The sequence below is a fragment of the Ambystoma mexicanum genome, chromosome 6p (assembly GCF_040938575.1).
Source record: "Ambystoma mexicanum isolate Mex_15411 chromosome 6p, UKY_AmexF1_1, whole genome shotgun sequence".
NCBI classification, from domain to species: domain Eukaryota; kingdom Metazoa; phylum Chordata; class Amphibia; order Caudata; family Ambystomatidae; genus Ambystoma; species Ambystoma mexicanum.
Genome location: NC_090935.1, coordinates 1,320,849,063 through 1,320,866,184, shown reverse-complemented (window position 1 = coordinate 1,320,866,184; position 17,122 = coordinate 1,320,849,063).

Here is a 17,122-nt window from a genome sequence, read left to right as displayed (position 1 = left end):
CAGTGACAATTGACCTAAAATAATAAGCATTGGTGACCTAGAAATATTACAATTTGTCACTATTTCCATATCATCTCAATAATACCAAATGCTGCTACACTCCCAAAACATTTGCAAGTTTGGGCTTCATGTAGCGTTACATGACCAACATAAGTCTGTTGGTAACAGATTAGAGTCTTACATCTTTAATGGCATCCAATACAAACAATGAACAATTCTCTGCTGGGTGTATCTCAGATCCAGATTTACCTTAATACGAAAAATGTTGCTACAAATGCTTGACCTAACAGCTTCTGATATAGGAATTGAAGTTCGGTCTCCCAGAATAGACGCTTCGAGTCAGCAAGACCCGGAAGTTAGAAACAGTAGACAATACAACATTGAAGCAGGCCCCGGGTGAACCCTCAGGAGACAACTATTCCGGTTTATCATGCAATGTTGCATTAAGCGGGCAAAAAATAGACAAGTAATTGATACTTCTGTACCTCTGATGAACGTAACTTACATTTGAAGCATAAAAAGCCGAAATCTGCCAATTCATTTCCAATCACGACATCTTTAAGTTTCCAATTGCCAGCTCTCTGACAGGAGCACCAATGTATTGAAGAATCTCCCCAGCAAATAGCCCGGTTGCATCGGAGACATGATTCAAGTGACAGTAAGGTTTTAATGTTATTTTCTTTATGGACATTTTTCCAAGTTTCTAAAGTATGGTGAACCATTGGCGGCACTAATCTATTCATCCAGTGTTTTTCCATTGTCAGCGAGCAGCCCATGGGAGCAGGGGACACAGCATCATTTTCAATAGAGACCCAAGCCGGATTGGAGTCGGATCTCGTATTTAGTCATCCATGAAGTTCTTCTAACATGTTAGCCGCATGGTTATTCTGCAACTTTGGATAACCGAAACCACTATCTTTGACCGGAAGTCTGAAAATCTTCATGGGGACATAGGTCTCTTCGTTGCACTCCACAAGAAATCATTACATATCTTCTGCGCCTCCCTCAAAATCTTGTTTGGGATTGGAAGCAGGAGCATATGAAAAAGGTGGAGCAATTTAGGGAGGAGAGATATTTTAACGGCATCAATTTTACCCCATAATGTGAGATTCAATTTAGACCACCTGTTTTTTGCATTTGGAGATATTTTGTAACTTTATCTTAATGTTGTAGATCCATATTTGTTGAATATACCTTTCACTTGAATACCCAGGTATTTCAAATTATCATTGGCCCATCGTACATGTTAATTCCCGAAGACGTTTCTGAAACACATCCTTGTGATTGGCAATATCTCAGTCTTTGAATAATATACCTTGATATTGGAGTATTTGCCACATCATAAAAGCACTTCCAACATATTGGTATAAGAGATTTCGGGATCAGATATCAAAACAAGTGGATCATCAGCATACAATAAAACCATAGAAATGTAAGAACTGCAATTAATACCTTTAATTCCCTCCTGAGCGTGAAGCAGTTCTCCAAGAGGTTCCATATAAAGATCAAAGAGAAGGGGTGGGAGCGGACAACATTGATGGACCCGCAATGAATTTGAAACGTATCAGAATGTAACCCATTAACAAGACTGAGGTTTAGATTAATTTGATAAGATTCTAAAGAGGTTAGAACATGTGGGTCCAAAACCAAAGCTTTCCCAAACCTGGTAGAGAAATGAACAGTTCACTCTATCAAAAATCTTTTCAGCATGAATGTTTATAGCTGCAAGTGGCTCAGGGCGATATTTACAAAGGTGGATTGTGAACTAATTTCCTCATTTTGTCACAGCTTTGTCTACCGCTGACAAAACCAGTTTGGTTTTTATGCACTAGTCATGGGATCAGTGCCCCTAAAAGGGAGGCAAATATTTTTGGCAATATTTTATTGTCAACATTCAACAAAGAAATCAGCCTGTTATTAGCACAGTCAGTATGATCTCTACCAGGCTTAGGAATTAAGGTAATCAATGCCAAACGCATGAAATCTGGTATCATTCCCCTCTCCACAATATTTACATAAGCCTCCCTCAGAATGGGTATGAACAATTCATTAAAATGTGCTGTGAAATTCGATTGCAAAACCACCTGGTCCTGGGCATTTGCCTCTTTTCAGTGCACTTATAGCTTCAAATCTGTCTTCATTTAGGTCGATATTCTCTAGAAATCTGTAGGTAGTGTCTTCTGTGCAGTTATAACCCTTATACAAATGAATATAGTACTGTTCAAAAGACTTAATTATGTCTTCAATCTTCACCAATGCTACCCTATCAAGCCTGAACAATAGATATTTGCTTTTCTGACACCATTTTTTAAGCCGATTACTGAACAAAGTACCCACTTTTCACCCTGTTCCAAATAGGAGTGTCTGATATAGAATATTTCTTGCTCTACTTTGGTGGGGAGCCAGTGATCCAATGCCAGTCTGGCTCTCAAAACATTTGCATTATGTTCTGTTGACGGACAACGAATGTTAGTGTGTTCCGCTTCCATTAGCGTTTTCTCCAATTCTTCCCTTTCTAAAATGTTTTTTTGTATAAGAAGCAAAACAAATAATTTTACCTCAAAGAACACATTTAAGGCACTCCAAAGAACAAAGATATCATGTACAGAGTCCATATTCTCATCCCTATAGTGTCCTATCTCCTCCGTGCATGAAGGCCTGTGAAGAATCAATTTTCGGAGCACCAGTGGTCCAGGGAAGAATATCGGTTTCTAAACCATAAATCAGCCCCACATCTCTAGTACACCATAAGGGATCTGAACAGATTGGAATAACAGGCAAAATGTAACCCTCCTTGTCCAATTTTAGTAACGTGGGTGGAACGGCAGGCTTCCCTCCGAGGTCATGACTCGCTGGTTTAGTTGCAACACGGCAAAAATATAATTAGTACCCAATGATTAAAGGGACTGTCCAGTCAAGGCTGTACACACATATCTACTTTATTATTATCACTACAGACAGTTCTAGCAACACTACAAAATACAACCCACCATGTAAAGGAATGCAGAGGACAGACAGTTTCAAAGAAGGAAAAGGGACACACTCTGGATACTGACAGGAGGGAAGTCGGTATGGTAAATAATCGCTACATTTCAAGGTTACTTGGCTTCAGCACAAAAGAGAGCAATGGGTCTTAAAATGTCTGTAGGGGCCTTCGGAGAAGGACAAGGGGGTCAGAACCACAATGTACCTTGTGCTGTTTGTGTTTTGGAGCCAGAGGGGCGCCGTCGGGTCACGGACCACACAGACCCTGCGAGCGAGCATATTTTCAACCGCTCGTCCCGGAATAGGAACGGGAGAGTTGTGAATCTCTGGGTGTACCCCTTGAGTCTATGAAAATTTATATTGGAGGATTGATCCTTTCCTCCCAAATGGTGCTGCCTGCATGAAAAACAGCCACTGCAGGATTGAACCATTCCCATATCTCCAGCTGACGGTTACGCAGAATAGACGTGTTAGGACATCGCATATTGGTATAGCTGGTACTCCTGTTCTTCATATCAGGAATTTTCAGCTGTCTCTCCTTCTCTCTCTTCATTCATGAAGAGTTGAATATTTATTCTCCTGATGAAGGCGTAACTCAATTAAAGTTAAATACGCCGAAACCGGTTGAGAAACCAGTGATGAGGTCAACTTTGGACATCGATGTGACCCATCCTAAACTGATGACCACTTGAACTATCTGTTGTTGTGGCTTTTCATATATATTTATTATATATCTCTTTCTCTCTCTTTTTTATGAAGATAATAAGTAAATCAATTGTTATGACTTTTTTAGGATAAAGTTTTACCTTACATGTATTATTGTGATGGATGTATGAATGGTTATTGGATGCCTGTGTACGAATGAGATGGATTATATGTGAAACTATGTGAAATTATGTGTTCTTAATTCCTTTCCTGCGATGTAAAATTATTGAGTGCTATGATTAATTCTCGATTAAAATTTGATATTTAAATAATGGATCAGGTTCAATTAAATTTCTTGATTCCTTCTGTCTCCAAAATTGTATCCTCTGGTTTTCTTCCGTAATTAGTAATGTACTAATACCCTGACCCACAGTGTGGGGTTTCCTGTGTCCTTCAGATAAATATATGTGTTTTGGAGCTCGACAGGGTCGTATCAGCTTCAGGGCGATTTGCAGCTTCTGCGACAGTGTTCAAGATTGGAGAGAGCTACGAGTATCAGGCGGCAAACAGTTCGGCGAGTGAAGCTTGACGGACGGCTGCAGTCTGGCCTACACGGTGGCTCAGGGTCAGGAATCATTGTCTCAGTACTGGTTGGTGGGTCTGAAGCATTGGTCGAGATGTCTCGGATGGCTTTAAGTGACTGCAGCATAACAGTCAGCATTGCAGTCGATTGTAGCTCGAGGTACTCGACTGGCTCGAAAATCTCCTTTAAGGCAGATGTCGGTAGATGCTTGTCGATGCACTTCTCCTAGCTTCTTCACTGGGCTTGTGTCGTCCTTTAAGGCAACAACACAAAGTTGGGCGGTGTGTTATAGGCAGCTGCCTTCTCCTTGGTTTCTGGAATCAGAGACTCTCTGGCACTTCCCACCTAGGAAGCTTGCTGCAGAGCCTAGCAGGGCATGCCATGTGCGGGCTGGGTACTGGTTCTGGAGCTTCTAGATTCAGTATCTCCCTCTGTTCCCTGGGAGATGTTTAGGGGAGGGATATTGCTTCCCTCATGGAGGTCCTGGCCATCCTTCACTGGTGGAAGATGTAAGGCAGACTGTTCTTTGAGCCAGGGTCCAATGATGAGTTCTTCCTTCTGCTTGTGATGAAGCTTCTAATGATCAGCCAAAAGAGGGTCTCAGCCCTCTTTTAAAGCCAAATGGACCACAATGACAGGTGTAGGCTAAACCTACCTTAATGAACCATTATTGGGGTCCCTACCAACAATCTCCTGTATGAATGAGGTCATACCCAGAGTGATTTGCAACAGGAAAGGTAAAGGGTGAAAACAAGTGATACTAAGTCCCACCCATCTTCCTGTCTGTTGTGGAACAAAGAGTCGCTCTGATTAATGGATCCCTCTGTGGTTCCAGATTAAAGTGGCAGGTCTCCCTTGAAACTGCAGCGGGACCAGACACTCTGGTTCCTGCAAACCACATCCTCGTACCTTATGAATGGGGTCCCCCTGCGGGGTGAACTACTGAACACGCATTCCAAGACATTACAGCTCACTGTCAATTACTAGTGAGGGTGGGTGCTGGTTTACGTTGACATAGATGCATATGAAAGGTTGTTGGGATTTCCAGTCTCCTTTCTTACCCTCTGCAGCCAGGCCCAATGTGGGCCTGTTTGAAGTACATTGTATTCATATTTTAATCACTGCCACCAGCTGCAGGTCCCAACAAGAGGGCAGGGCGGATCCATGGAGCCTATGTTAGTTAATCAGGCTGAACATAGGAGGGGGAAGGTTTGGTCCTTTCCCTTCTGGAGATGCATCATGTACTCCTCTTGTCATATCCCAACGAAATATGACGGGGACTACGCCTGTAGGCTACGTCCACCGAGAGTACACTGGTCTATGCATATGTTGTGCCGTGAGCATAGGAAAATGGGTGTGGATTAGCCCCACACATTTTCTGGAGGTTGATCTACCAGTATAATTTAAAAAGTTCAAAAAAAGCCCAGGTGAGCACACACCCACTGTGCAGATGGTTGAATTCCTCACAAAGCCAGATCATGCAGCAGGAAATTATTCAGTCGCCATACTGGTTCCCTAGGCCTTTCCCCTAGCAAACAATCCATGATTAAGCTAATATCAGATGGTCAGAAAGTACTATTTCATCCACATCTGCACATATTACCTTCTGTATAGTATTCAGACTTAAGCACCTCCAAGGATCTACCAAACTCCATGTATTAATTAATGAATGTATCGCTTGCCTTGACAGTATTCGAACTTTGTTATGTACTTCAAGAGAATCTGTCTATCGTGGAACCTAACTGCAAATTAAAATCTCTACCTATTATAATATCATAACTTTGAAAACTTCCTAACAACCTACCCAGTTAATCAGGAGTTATCAGCATAACCATTTCTTCCATTCCTCCCTCCTTGCATTATTCCCCTGTGCTGCCATTTTCTTCCCCAAGTGTTCTTCCCCCCCAAAACCCAGAATACCACAACTCCACTTCTGTTCCCCCCTACTTACCCTCATCCTAATCCTTCGTGGGTCTGCATCGCTGCCGCTTGCCTCGTCCATCAGTGTCCCTTTACTATTTTCCACGCACCATTTTAGTTTACAGTTGCTTTCCTTAAAAATTGGCACACTCAAGTCACGCAGAGCCAGCTTTCCCATAAAAGAAATATTAGCAACCTGTAGAAGGTCTGGGTACTTCTAGCAGTAATGACTCTATACTCAGGTGGACTTGCCAGTAATGGCCCTAAACCTTCGCTAAGTCAATCTCTTTATGCAGGCCTATCATGGCTTGTGCCGGCAGGCCGTTACCGGTTAAGTTGAAGTACAGAAATTGATTAAATGTTGCCTTTTACATCACATACCTTCACGGTCACATACTAAGTAAGGAAAAGGTAACGATAATATAAATAATAAATATTATACCACAATGTAACTGAACTGTCTATTCACGGGTTCCAATGTCCAGATTATCTAACTTTTGAATTGGTGATAAAAATTGAGTAAATGCACTTTGCACCGTTTGTGCTACTTGCTTAATACAAGAAAGGGGAAAACAGGTTTTGCCAAAATCCTTATTTATTACCCATATTTGCAATGGAGTCATATAGTTTATAGTTTGTTTGTCCTAACATGATCGGGAATAGGGCAAGTCCAGTGAAAACGTTTGCAAAACGAATCAAACAAAAGTTTTTTTTCTGTTGATATAAAATGAACAAAAAAAATATTGATCTACTTTCTCAACGTGAAATATGAAGCAAAATAGTTTTCTTTTTATACAAACACAGAAAATGTTTTCTTAGTGCAAAAGCGAAAACTTTATATAGTAATGATTTGGGAAATAATGTTTGCTCCGTTTCATATTACACAGGTAGCAAAACTGGTAGTAAGCATCAATCACTAAGGAAAACGTCTGGGAATCTCCAAATCAGACATAGAGAAACAATTGGAGTCACACCACAACTGTAACATGAATAGCAAATGAACTACAAAAAATAAATACCACTCATCACTCGGCCAAAAGAAACTTCAAACCCTACAATCAACTAAAGATTGCAACTCCACAAAGCCTGCTATAAAATAAACTAGCATCAGCACCGCAACACCGCAGACACCTTCAGGCCACAGGGGAGGCCTGAGCTCATCCATCCTCTGGGCTCCTCCCTCTCATTTTACAATCCTGGTCTTCAACCTATCTTTGTCGTGCTTGGAAGCCATTGCAGGCCACCTAGTACCCCAATGTCTTCTTCTCAGATTCGGAGATACAATTGGAGTCCTTCCCAGCCAACAACCCCCTGGTTATGATGTGTGACTTCAACCACCTCATTATATTTAAGGATCAGCAACTCCAACCACAAGGACCACAATATTATATTCCTGTATTCAGCTGTAAACATGTGTAATAGGATATATTGTGGCACTGGGCCTATATTAGATAAGACTGTTTCATTGTCAATGTCCCAGGTTTCTGTATCCTATTACCCAGACCTTCTAGCATAAATTGGTTGTGCAATTCCGCAAAATGCCCCGAAAATTGCTGTTCTGTGCAAAAATGGCAATTTTGCGCAAAAACTGCAGTTTTTGCAAAAACACGCGCAAAAGAAAGACTGTTTTAAAAAAAAACTGCTAATGGGGCGCGGTTCTCAAAACTTTTTTGGACACAAGAAATGAAATATACAAACACATCTCATCGCTTGCACCAAAAAAAGAGCAGCCCAATCCACAAAGGACACCTGAATGGGCACATTTTATATGCGTGCCCATTCAGATGGCATTTTTCACCTCATTGCGCAAATCAGGGGGCCTTGGTGATAGAGGAGTTTGGTTTTTTTAGGGATTGGAGAACATAGAAGGGGAATAATTTCAGCATTACAACTGATAATGATCAATTTAGTTAATACTATTTAATAGGCATGCACATTTATCCAAAAATGTAGCCAAAACAAACACTGTTCTGCCAAGCCAGAGACATCTGGGACTATTCCTATTAAATTAATACAAAATATACATTATATTGACACCCAGGCTCTCTTGTTGCCTTGCACTCTGCCTCTTTCCTGCAATTTGGCAATCTTACTCCCTTCAGTTAATGCAAAATGTCCCGCTAAAATGCCAAATAGATATAGGTTTGTGCTGCAATATTTGCCATTTCATGCCGCAGAATTTGCCATTTCATGCTGCAATATCCTGGAGGATCTGATTACCTGTCCTTAGCAGGCTAGTCATTGCCATTTCCCTCAATAGTTCCTAAAGGAACCACGTTCCAGGGTTGCCTCTGTCCCCTTTAATGTTTACTCAGCACATAGTTTTTAATGGAAATCCCAGCTTTCCGTAAATACAAATCCATGCAAGACACATACAAAATATCTTTTGTATTTGTGATACACTTCTCAGTATATACTTCTCTGTCCAAGATTTCCCCCCCCCCATTAACTGTTCATACACTCTAAAGTGTTGGTATTAGACTTCAACCAAAGCCCAGTCCAAAAATAAATGCTCGTGTGGAAATATTAGCCCGTATACCTGCAGCCAGAGAACTAATTTTCCAAATCTCAAAGTAGACAGAAAGAAGCAGTATAATGTCACATGAAGCACCTCTGGAAAACAGTAAAGTCTCAGATTCTCAGCAATCAACTTGAACCCACATACACACCCTCACACCACTAGAGAATAGAGCAACAACACACTTAAAACAAGCAACCACACCACGATGAAGCCGGTAGACGAGGGAGCAGTCACCGAGAAGGATCGCAAAACAGAAGCTTCCTGGCAGCTATAAGAAAAATGGACTACCAGGTGTTTATTAAAAACGACACCACAGCGCATTTAAGGACATCTTTACATCCACATCAAGGAGCAAAGTTCCCTGCTTCCGGCTGGCAACCGAGTTCCCGAAGAATCTAGAAAGCTTGAGTTGTGGGCCTTCATATTCTGCCTAGGTCCGCACATTAATTAAAATTATTATAATTGTTCATTTATAAATTATTATTAATACCTGGAGTGGTTTGCAAGCGCAGGATCGGGATTCGAACCTGTGATGCGCTGCATTAACACATAATATTACAGAATTGTAAATGCTGCCACAGACATTGCCATCCAATCCACACCTGATCTCTGAAGAAACTGCAACACATAATAAACCTGCATAATACCCTGTGCAAGTAGTAACACTGGAAGAATGCATGGCTTGACTTCGTTTCTCTCTTTTGAATGTGTGGTGTCTGTACGCAAAAATCGACTGTACTTCAAAAAAAATAAGGTGCGTGTCAAGTGGAACTTGTCATCTGGTGCAATTTACGATCACCAGCTGCAATGTTCTCGATTGCGCAATTTACTACCAGTGGGCAAAGTGAACTATACACTTAATTTTCCACATCAGTTTTAATTTATAATATCCAGTGTGGTTTGTGTATTCCCGCCCTTCATGTGGGAACTAGGGAAGTGCTGAAAGAACCTAGAGTGCAGGGGTTTTTAGGGGCATATGATGGCTACAGAAAACACTAACTCACAGAAACGCGGGAAATTGAACGGTTTTTCCTTAATGACCACGATCTTCAGAGTTCAGTAATGATGTCATTATCACACATGTAGATACAGACGGCTCTTGGAACTAAAAATGAAGCCACGACAGTTAATAGCGCTTACAGGGATCCACAATTAGACATCACTGATCCAGGCCTAATGCAGACATGGCGACCAGGGCAAGTGAGAGGCTTATGGATCCCCTCGAAAGTGAACTTGGAAAGTGGGTAGCCCTATTGTGGCATTCTGATCTGTTTGATGTCCGTGGTCGCAAACAATACTTTGGCATTTGCTGCAATCTGGCTGAGATGACTTAACTAGATCTTTAGGCAAAATAATTTTAACATAGGATTTGCAACTAGGCTTTTATAGAAGGTCCCTGATCATCCCACTATATTTCTCCCAATTTTAGTTAGGTGTGTGGGGTCCTTATTTTTGAGCCATAAGGCAAAGATTATATTCTGTAGAACAATGGTGGTGCCGGGAGAAATTCAAAGAAAAACTGGTGAGGTCGAGACTAGAGCTGCGAATATTAAATCATTTTTTAATTTCATTCTGATTTAGATATAAAAAAATAGGTAAACATTTTTTAATTATTATTTCAATAAAAAACATCATAATGAGATCATCCATTCATACTTCATTCGTACCATTCAGTCCTAAAACAGTTCATAATTTTAAGAATTTAGAAATGTTCATATAAACGCCCAATATCTTTGACTGTATCACTAACAGTAGTCCATTTAGAAAACATTATTGACTATAGGTGCCCCTGTGCATTGTTCTTCAATTAATAAAGGGCTTCCAGGTTAACAATAGTTTTGACTCGACAAAGTCTGGTAAAGATCTTCCAGACAGATTGTGTGTGTCTTCTTCAGGATATGTGAACATATGAGAATTCTAAAAACAAATAAATAACAGACTGTTAAAGACAAGCTTGTTTCTCTACTCTCCAAGTTTTTCATCAAATGAACAATTTATTCCAAACGAGGTGCGCCCATTACTGTCTAGCTCTTACCGTAGTGTTCAAAAGTTTATGCGGGCCCTTTTCATCTAGCCCAAAAGATTATATTCTGTACATAAGCTTATTTTACAAGGCTGTTTAGGATCAGGGCTGGAACACAAGGGCTCTGCCGTGGCCTCTCTTTTTTTGGTGTTATGCCTCAATAAGATACCTGCACTGCACATTTACAAAAGGAGCACCCCAAATGTTGCCAAAGTTGGAAGGGTGAGTTTACCCATCTTGTTGTTCACAGATGATTGAGTGTCTTAGCCAAAAGGGAGACTGTCCTTGAGAAATTAATTGACTCTTACAAGATGTTCTGCTCTTCACTTGGTCTTGTGTTGAATGCTATTTACTCTAAAGTCCTGATAGTTGAAAAACACCACCCTGTACAGAGAAAGTTTAAAGTTCAAGACGGTCACATGGAATTAGTCAAAAGCGATGATTATCTAGGAACCAGATACGGAACGGTTATCCCGAGGGGATCGCCTACAGAAAACCCTGGCAAACACCTTCACAAATTAAGTACTACTTACGTCTGGATGAGTGTCTCACTGAGCCATCAAACAGAATGAAATAGAAAACCGGGGCAGATTCAAGGATAAATTGGTGGAGGTTTATACGTACAAAAGGTTATACGCTACCCAGATGAACAAATAAATATATTGAGCATTTACAACCCGACGTGGAGCAGTTATCTCTATGTGATCCCGCTACAGCAAGATTGGGAATTAACCAGCACCTTATGGTAGGTCTTATTGACTCTTAAACTACTATGCACTTTCTTATTTTATGTGCCTGGTAATTTCACATTTGCAAGCACTATTTGAGGGTTGCTGTTTCACCAATCTGTAAAGAAGTACTTAGTTATTGTAAGACGGTTGAGGATGGTAGGACCTTGTTTAAATTGGAAATGTATATAAAACAGGCTCTCAGATTCAGGGAGAAACAAATACTGTTTTTTCATCATATTTTTGTAACTAAGATTTGGTGGATGCTCCCTCTCCCATTTTATTATTTAGAAAAGTAATGAAGGAGGGAATATTGTGCAGTGCGCCTACCTCAAGTATTCAATTTTCTAAGTAAGTAGTTTGGCTGCAGATACCTGACCTAGAATGATATTCACTAGTCAGCCAAAATCATAAAGTGACAATGTATGTAGGTAGGTAGGTAGGTAAATGCTCTGCGCCTATGCCCCGCTTCTAAAAAAAAGACAAACCATTAATCTTAGTTCACTTTTGGCTTATTTCCAAACTGCTCGGTGTGTTGTGTGTTTCAAGAGGTGCCAACATTCTCCAATTGGAGGCATGTGCACATGTTTCTCCCGTACCTGGGCTTTCTCAAGGCACATTGGATTACACACAGGCAACAGATTGATTTAGATTTGTCTATTATCGATATATCTTTGTACATTTGCCATTCACAGATGTTAATCATACATATTGTTGCATTCTTCCTTAACAAGTGAGATCATTATTGTTATTACTTCACAATAACATAGTATTCACGATTAAATCTGAATTTCTAGCTTCTTGAAATTGTATAGTTGTCCACTGGGGAGAGTCAAGAAGGGAGAGAAAAAAAACGGTATTGGTTAGCAAGGTTTATAGATTATATTTGCATTAGGCAGGTACATTAATTTGGCTGATTAGTTATCGGATCCTCTTAAGTATATTTATTGTATGGTGCTAGTTAATCTTTTCAGTGTTTATGCTTCAGTACCTCCAATGTATCCCTTCTATACAGACTATTGTATCAATGTATCTGTATTTCTTAGGCATCAAACATATCAGACAGGATCCAAGGACCAAAAGATCCCACGTCAGCAAGAAGCAAGAGTAATCAAGAGTAATATAAACCTCCCTAACCATTCCTTTTTTTCCCTCTCCCTTCTTGACTCTCTCCATAAAGTAACCAATCAGTGACAACTATACAATTTCAAGAAGCTAGAAATTCAGATTTAATCGTGAATACTATGTTATTGTGAAGTAACAGTAATAGGATATTATAATAATATGGACAACGGTGATCTCACTTGTTAAGGAAGAATGCAACAATACGGATGATTAACATATGTGAATGACACATGTAAGATATATTGATAATGGATGAATCTAAATCAATCTGTTACCTGTGTGTAATTCACTGTGCCTTGAGAAAGCCCAGGTACAGGAGAAACATGTTCACATGCCTCCACACAACACACCGAGCACTTTGAAAATAAACCAAAAGTGAACTAACATTAATGGCTGACAGAGCATAGGCGCAGAACATTTACCTACCTACCTACATACAATGTCACTTTATGATTTTGACTGACTACTGAATATCAGTCTAGGTACCTATTTAGAAAATTGAATACCTGAGGTAGGTGCACTGAACAATATACACTCCTTCATTACTTTTCTAAATTCAGATAGGTAGTACAGCCACCTACATTCAGGTTAAACCATGTCAACCTATTGTATACATAGAGACGAAGAAACAAGAGCACTTTTCACCGCTAGAGGTAGTACCGATCATGGCTTCAAGAATCGGGCACCACATAAAGAGACTGTATGGGATACATTTCTCGAAATAGAAAGACCCTCGATCAGAAAAATTAACAAATATTATGAGAGCAACAATGCAAAACTATCTAGAAAATGGCTAATTGCTGCAGGGATTAAGAATCTTGAGGAGGAATGGGAAACGAATTACAACCACAGCTAAAACATGGTAGAATTACAATGCGCGGACAGAGAGCACAAAAGAATAGTGGCAGAGATGGAAAAAACTGAGAAAGAAATCCAGGAAATGGACGCACGTGAAGCTACTAAAAAGAACACTTTAAAATCATGCACCACATCCTAAAGCGCCATTAGGATGAAGTTGAATTAAGAAAGACACACAAAATATCAAGGGGAGATATGGATTATAGGCAGGAAAGGGTATACACATCCCAACAGAATTTACAATGATAAGGGCAAACTGTCAAGAACTAGCACACCGGGTGTATCGCCAACAAGCTCAGATGAAGATTGTGAGGGAGAACATGTACCAGCTGCGCACATCAATCAGACAGATAATCCAACGACAAAAACGTTTTTTTTAGAAAAAAAAAAAGGTATCACTGCAGCAAAAGAATAATTAATTCAAAGTAAGTATGACTTCAAGAACCTGCTGAAAAAGAAATATCTACTTCAAGGTTCATACCAGAGTCTGTAGGGGGAAGAAAGAGGAGAAAGAGGGAACAGAACAGGAGTGAGAACACGCTGGGAATACAGAAAAGAAAGGAGAAAAAGGAGAGTAACCTCGTTCTTAATCTCTGAGACAGACTACTAAACAAAACTGATAAACAAGCATTCAACAAGGGCATATCATTCGCACCACATATAGGTGCAGACAACATCAACCTACAAGTAGATACATTCAAATTCGTAAGAAAACTCAAATTAAAGACATTCTTCCCCGATTTAGAACCTACTATAGAGGAAGAGACACAAGAATCAATCATCAGTCCTTTAACCATTAAAAACATCATGGATACCCAAACACTTATGTCACTAGAAGAGGACTTGGAGATTCTAGGGATTGAACTAATTGACCACTTAGGTATTCATACCAATATGCTAAAAGAAAGCAATTTAAAACCTAAGTCTAAGTTTATCCCACTAATACAGCAGGTATAATACTGCAGGGAAACGGTATAGAGGCCTTCCATAAAGCGGTGACAAAAGATATAGAGAGAAGAATCAGAATCCCACAATACTAAAAGGGGTTCTAAAAACCTAGATAAAAAGGAACAGTAAGCGATAAAAAATAATTGCTTCTTACTGTGAAGGCATCATGAAATAAGACACAGACAACAGGCTTAAAATTCAAACAAAAGATATTTATTAACGTAAATGTCAGGATGGTTGAAGGCCTAACTTGCCCTATGCTAAGGTGGGATTTTCCTACCTGAACAAAACAAAGGAAAGTCTAAGGCAAAGAGTTCACCTTAAAAGTCTGTTGGTGTCCAAAACCTATGCTTGTCCTCACAATTGAAGATAAAGAGTGTGTGAGGATATAAAAGTCAAAAGAAACAGTGTTCAACACAAAGTTCTGAGCTGCTTCCAGCTCTGAGCTTCTTCTTCAGCTCCCTTCCCCAAATTCTAGAAAGTTCCACAAAACGTCTGAGAACTACCTTTCTTCCACTCAAGGTAATACAGTTCCACAAAATCCTCAGGGTTCAATTTAGTTATAGATAATTCAATCTTTCAAACAAAAAGATGAACACAACTTAAGGTCATCTTTACCATATTCTTGGATTGCCTGATCCATTCAGTGGCAGTGCCTCTTTTTAGAATTGTTCCACAATGTCTTTTGGTTCTCGTAGTTCAGGGCTCACTGGTCTAGGCACAGTTGTCGGACCAGACGGTGCACCCAACACAGGTTGTGCAACTAGGATCCTTCTCCCTGTGGCCTCTTGGCTTTGTGTACAATATTCACACCTTGTTGGCTTCTCCTTGGTATCCCCCTGGCTCTGCCAGAGTATGTCACACACCCCTTGCCAGTCTTTCGCCTTGCCGCACTGCAATTGTTCATAAAGCTCCCTTTGTGGTGGTCATACTTCTGTCCCACCTTTTATTGCACTCTTTCATAGTGATGTAAGTTTCTTGAATGTTGTTGTTACTTGGGCACTTTTCCTTTTGCAATCTTTTCTCACAAGCTTGACCCATAAAGCTTACTTTAGTTTTGTATTCCACAAGCTTAATTGCGTGATTTCAATCAGCTCGATATTTATCAGATATTCAATATGCTTGATGGTTACGTTTCATCCAGTTCGTTGTGTAATAAAATGTTCAATATACTTAATTTCCATTTCCCATTTGGTTAGGTATCCAATTTGCATCTAGGAGCATTCATTGAAGGTGTTCCTTTCGTTCGGTAATGTATTGCTGCTTCCCCACATGCTAGGAACACCCGCAGCTACCGAGTGCCTCTCCTAACACTCACCAGTCTGCAGTGATGTTCCCCGGCAGGCTCCCGCTCTCTCTTCCAGCTTCACAGGTCGGTGGCCACATTGGTACAAGCCCCACTCACATTCAGGTGCTTGTCTCTGGCCCGCTGAGTGCGCCACTGCCTCGGACTGGACGCAGACAGCGTCCCGCTCCCTCCAACACTCCTGCAGCTCCTGTTGCAGGGGCTCTTGTCGCAGGGGCTCCTGCACACTGGACGTTGGCCCGGCGTCCTGGCTATCCCACAGGTTCCACAATGGCATCTTCCTCCAAACACGGGTCTCCTGTTGGTCTCGTTCCCACAGGTCTCTCTGTGTCTCTCTTGGCTGCACATTCTGTCTGCTTTTATACACCTGTAACCTTTTAACAGGTTGCAGGTGTGTGTATTCAATTGGATTTGCCGGACCATGATTAAGAGGACATGCCTGACCTTCACTACACTTTATAGGCATCTTCCTTGTCCCAGTACTTAAGTGGTGACATGGTCTGGTGTGCCTTACTCTCAGTCTCCTCTTCCTCATCTCATTACTGTCAAGTGTCACATGTGGGGAAATTATGGGAGATGGCTTATAATAGCCCATCAAGGTCGGGGAAGGGTTAGGTTGGTCGTCAATGGGAAAAGGGGGATACCATGTCTCGCCCGAGCGCACCCCACTCCGAATCCTCAAAGACCCTCCACCCAGGTGATCCATCCTCACTTCTTCACCCCAGGGTCCGGATACAAAAGTGATGGCTTATTCCTGGCCACCTGCGCAGAGAATCCAAGGGGAGTAAGAGTGAGAAGACCCACAGGTTTCTCACATTGCAAAGGCATAATAATCAAAGAAGCGGATAAAGGGGGGAACATTGTTGTTCTGAATAATACATCATGGCAAATGAACACCTAAACACGCCCGGGTGCTATAAAGAGGTCAGCAGACAATGTATAACCAATACAATTCTGGACATGAGTGAACTCTTAACTAAATGGCATAACAAGCAAATACTTAATGATCATGAAAAATCATTCCTAATTATAGACAAGCCAAAGATACCCTCAATATATTTCCTTCATAAAATACACAAGCAATATTTATTCATTGATATCATTCTCAGGCCAGAAGTATATAAACTTGATTCCTACACTAGAGACAGCATGCACGTACTTGAGAACTTAAACAAAGTAAAGTGGAAAAAACATTACCTAATAGCAACCATGGATGTTAAGGCGCTTTACACGTCAACAGACCATGTGTTAGCACTCAAAGCTATAGATCATATTTATCAAAATGTATCAGCCTCATATTATCTGTATGTCGAAATGTTAAAAGAATGTTTGGCCTTTGATTTTAATAATAATGTGTTCTTGTTCAATAACACACTATATCAGCAAACCAGAAGAATAGCAATGGGCACATGCTTTGCACCTTTATGGCAAACCTATTGGTAAGGGACTTCGAGCAAAAACATGCAAGTCCACATCCAGG